Source organism: Triticum urartu, chromosome 2A, assembly GCF_056163025.1.
Source record: "Triticum urartu cultivar PI428250 chromosome 2A, HENAU_Tu73, whole genome shotgun sequence".
In the NCBI taxonomy this organism is placed as follows: Eukaryota; Viridiplantae; Streptophyta; class Magnoliopsida; order Poales; family Poaceae; genus Triticum; species Triticum urartu.
In genome coordinates this window covers 38,165,346-38,170,885 of record NC_141874.1, presented here as the reverse complement: position 1 = coordinate 38,170,885, position 5,540 = coordinate 38,165,346, and positions in this window count along the sequence as shown.

The following is a 5,540-nucleotide window of genomic DNA, read 5'->3' as shown; positions in this document are numbered from 1 at the left end:
CTTAGTAGTTGAACTAGTTGATTTTAAAAAACTACTTTATTTTACTATAAAGTAGTTTATTTTTAATAAGTAATACTTTATTTTATTTATAGTAAGTGCTTAGTAGTTTAACTAGTTGATTTAATAAAACTACTTTATTTTACTATATATAGAAGTAGTTTATCTTTAGTAAGGAGTACTTTATTTTATTTATAGTAAGTGCTTAGTAGTTGAACTAGTTGATTTAATAAAACTACTTTATTTTACTATAGAAGTAGTTTATTTTTAGCAAGAAAATTAATAGAACTAGTTTATTTTTTTAGTTGAAGCAATTATTCCCGCATCAACGTCGACGATGCCTGTCTCGCATCCTCATCGTCGATTCGGCGGAGGAGGCCTGCTTGATCAGAGGGGCCATGTCCGGGACTGGGCTTCGCCGGGCTGCTATTGGGAGGTGCTACCTTCCGGGGGGCGTAGGTTGGTGAGGAGCCAGTCCGTTGTTGACCCGAACCTTGTTTGGTGGCGGTCGCGTGGGCCAGTGACGGTGCCGAGGCTTCCGGACACCGCGGAGGTGGTACGTCACCGTGTCAGCGAGGAGGACGAGCACGTCCGTCGCTACATGGTTGCATTGGAGGGCAGGTTCGACAATACCTGGCAGGTTCTTCAGGGATCTCACTGGAGCTATGATCCTGTGATGGTTCCTTCTCTTTGGGTGTCGACCTCCCACGCCGATACCCGTCGGGCGCTACGATTCTAGCTGTATTAGCAATGCTATATGTATGATACTATTCGAAGTGTATTAGTGATAATATTCGATGATGTATGGACGCAAGAGATGATGTAGTTTTGCTTATAATTGAATGCATGCTAATTTGAATACTACTCTAATTACGATTTGGTTTTGCTTATTGAATGCTCAAATTGGAAAGCTACACCTACTTTGAATGCTAAAATTGGAGAGCACTATGCAAGGCGTATGTATTTGATTATTTGATAGCTTATAGGGTTTTTGTTTTTGCAGACCGATAGTCAACCCGTGATGAATAATAATGATCTAATATAATTTTTATAGTACATATATTGAATTGCACAAGTTTAATCTTGGAATTACGAATGTAGGAAATGTCGTCATTGGACGACGAAAGTCTCCCGGTGGAGTGCAGCTGGTGCAACGACGACCGAGGTCTATGCGACAGGCCTCACCTAGACGAAGATCAGCGCTTCAGCATTAAGCTCCAGGAGACCTTCGATGTTGAAATGGTACGCAACGCCGAAAAGTGTTTTTTCGTAATTAAGCATGACTTCAACTATTTCAATGTGTAATTTTCATCTTTTACAATTTGAGTAGCTTATCCCATGCCATGCAAGACGCCGTGTCTTGGAGAGGATGGATTTTGAAGACCATGAAAATTTCGAAACAAAGAAAATTCACCTAAGGACCCATCATGATGTGGATTTTGAAGTAAATCTGTATAATTCTGAGAGTGTAACCCATTTTGGTTGCAAAAAAGGGAAGCACTTTGCAAGATGTATGGTTTTTATGAGGGTATGCTTGTCACCATGGATCTTGGTGATTCTGACATCAACCAAGACAATATGGACATTTGGGTCCTTGTTGATACGCTTCCAATTCTACCGCTATGTGAGTTTCTAAAACATAGTCATTAACTAATTTATATTGTTCATTTCAAAATAGTTGATACCTTATTTCCATTGACAACTTATTTTCATTGTTCAAACAATGTGCAGAACATGGTAGACAGAACCTACTATACCGATGGTTCTGAGTTAACTTATCAGGAGAAAAATCATCTGGTCGCATTTTGTACTGATCTTGAGAATTACAACGCGTGCACTAGTGGCACGTATTGAACTACGGTAACATCCATGGAGATGCCGTGGTAAGATTTTTTACTATTACGACATCCGTGCATCTTTTGCATAAATTATTTTAAAACTTAACTACATTGCTAACTACGAAGTTACTACTATGTTTTTCAACAGAAAATCCCAGATAATTGTGTGCCTCATCTGATGTATCAGAATGGTCGCCTTGATGTTTTGAACATGCAGCCAGGTCATCCGGCGAATCTCACCTGTCCATATCGGATTTCTAAAAGAAGTGGAGACATGAAAATCACAGAATGGAAAAATGTATGGACATCCGTAAGGAGGTTCTTGGAAGCAAAAGGAAGCGAAGCACAAGAATTGGAGACAGGATGATCTCCATTCTCCATAATGGAGAGTCAGGGCCTATATTGTTTTATGCTATTTTATCTTAAAGAGGGTATTTAGGTCCTACCTTATACTGCTGATCATGTGCTAAGAACAATTAAGTAGGGTTGGTTCGATGACTATGAGGATGATGATCGTATGACTTGTTATTAATAACGAGTAGAAGTTGTATGATGATGATTAGTAGGACTTGTTATTATGATGATGCATGATGCGAGCAAAAATTATTATATATCAGTGGGTGAAATGAACATGGATTGGATTGAAGTGAAGGCAACATGCATATGGTGCATGTCGAAAGTAGTACTAATCCAAACTTGATCAAGTTAGAATTAGTATTACTTTCGACATGCACCACATATATGTTGCCTTCACTTCAATCTAAGCCATGTTTAGACATAGCAGTAGCGTTGGTAGACCAAGCACGGAGATAAGAGAGGACACTTCTCTCTATTAGCTAGCTAACACCCTAAATTAACCCCCAAAATGTTATCGTATGCGAAATAAGTTCTTATACATCTATTAACAAAAGTTTATCTTGTATTTCTAACTCTTGTGATGTATTAAAAATTAGTCGATGTGTATTAAAAAATGTTACTTATTACAAAGTTTTTCATCATGTATTTAAAAAATGTTCAACAAGTACTTGGAATTTTTTTGGGATTTAATTCAAAAACATTATGCTGTATGATTTTCTTTCAAATTGTATTTGAGGAAATGTTCATGTAACTACAAAAGTGCTCACGCGTTAAGAAATGTTCATATTTTAAGTAAAATATTTTTCTGTTTCAACAAATGATCATCGTGCGATTCAAACATGCTTACCGTGTATTAATAATAGTCCATTGTGTATTTTTAGGTGCAAGATTCACATTTTTAATAGATGATGAACATGTTTTAATATGTGATGAATATTTTTTTTAAATGATGACTAGTTTTTCTAGAGGATGAAACTTTTTCAAAACATGATGTACAATTTTAAATATGAGACGAGGATTTCTTTTATACTTGATGGGCAACAGTTTTGAATACACGATGATCTGTTTTGTAAACCATAATGGATGTTGTTTTTCAGTACATGATGAATATATTATAAAATAAAGATGAATTTTTGTAATTCGATGATCAATTGTTTATTACAACATCATAAACATTTTTTTAAAAAAAAATACCTGCATTTTTCGCATCCATCGTAAAGCAAAAAAGGACAATAGGAAAATGGATAAAATAAGAAAGAAAAGTTGATATAACAAAAGATGAAACGACAAAGAAAAGGATAACAAAAATGAACATTGTATTTATACAAAGAAAGAAAATATACGTAGAATTAACTAGTGCTCAACACATGCTAGATTTGGTAATCGTCGTCAATTTAAAATAAAAATAAAAACAAAGACGAAAAACATGCAAAGAACAAGAAAACAAAAAATGAATGGAAAAAAAGACAAAGTAGAAGGAAGAAAAAAATAGTAAAAAGGGAAAACCTTAAGAAATCGACACAAGAAACCAGAAGACAAAAACAGACGAAAGCCCATAGTGGTCCATGTACGCCTGGGGGGGCATTGGTTGACACGCTAGTTCATGCTCTGGGATGCATTTGGTTGCTTATCAATGAGCAATGCTTATGTTGTTGATTTCGAATGAAATATGGTGCTGCTTTCAGTTTCAGTACAATCCGTGAACTGGCTTTTGAAATACTGTTGGAAGGTTAAATATGTCATTGAAATGAAGCTCACATTAGGTTTACATATTCAATAAGATTAGAGAAATAGCAAACAAAAAGATGTTTGTTGGAAACAAAGTTTTGAGTGTAGGTTAGAATGCAGCCTCCAAAAGTTGGGACTTTTCGGACTTATAAGTTTTGGGAATGGCTTTAAATAAATGTTAGTCCTACCCCGTATGCTTCTGTCTTGGGAAATTCAGCACATGCTCTATCTGATATGTTCGTCATCAACGATTAAGTAAACAGGAGACTGGCGCTTACAATTCAGATTACAAATACATGCGTACTAAATCAAGATGTCCGCTTATTTTCGCCAAAGATGCATCCTGGTAGTGGCCACATAAAACCCTTGTCAAGTTACTACAGATAGTGGGACATTGGAAATCATTGAGCTGACGGTTTACCAATGCAAGATCCTCATTTCTGCTTGCCAACGCTGGGGAAGAGGTGACACATAACACATCTTTCCAGTTCTACATACGGTGTTTTATGACTATATAACATAACTATTTGGTGTATGTATATTGGCGATTAAACTCGGCATGTCGATCGCTCACTCAGATAAAATAGCAGTTCCCATCAACTGAGCTTTGAGACATCGGATCACAATGACCATACTAGATAACGATGACTTAGGATCCACAAGCAGCAAAAAGAGTAATAAGCAAAACACAGTAAACATTCCAAGGAACACTACAGCATGTTCGTACAATACCGAACACAGCATTGTCTTAGATCTCAAGTTATGGAGTTCTCCATTGCTACATATTTAGCACGACTTTTGTGGTACCAGCTGCTCCGGAAACATAATTCGGCAAAAATCAGTACCAATGGTAACCAGCAGTCTTCTACTGGACAAATGGTGCTACTAACTAACCAGTACCAGTACCAGCAATTCATTATAGTAGATCAGGTCAAAAGGGTCGGCATGTGAAAACTCGGATGCTAGTCGCATGTCATAAACCCGACCTCTACCTTCAGGGAGTGTGCTCTTGAAGACTTGAATTTGGCAAGCTCTGGTGGCCCATTTCGCACAAATCAAAGGCTTCAGCATGGCTTTCACATCAAGGCCTGAAGATAGAAACGCACGGGACATTGTTGGCGCCGCCTCCTCTCGCAGCGCCTGCCGCCTCCTCACAGTGCCGCTTCTTCTTCTACCTCTTGCTACCTCTCACCGCTCAACTCTCTTTGTCTCACACAAAAACACACACATGGTGAAACTCAGAAAACACACACGCACACAGCCAAAGAAGAAACCTAACGAGGCTTTGCCCAGAACACTCTTCCTTGGTGCACACAAAGACTACATTTCTTCTACAGCCCTCACGGCCTCACGTATCACGCCGCTTCACACGGCGTCGTTGCACGGCCAGCTCGGCATCTCGCCTTCTTCGTGCGACTCCGCTGAAACTTCACCAGACTAGCTACTCTCTAACCTATCCTACATGCATGACAAAATCAAACTATATATGTCGATACATACATCAAGATTAAAACTAACATTTTCCCCCTTAATCTTGATTCTCCAATCTCCTATGCGGCTTCACCCGCTGCCACTTGACGAGGCCATCGCGGCGTTGCACACCTTGCCGTGGACCGACTC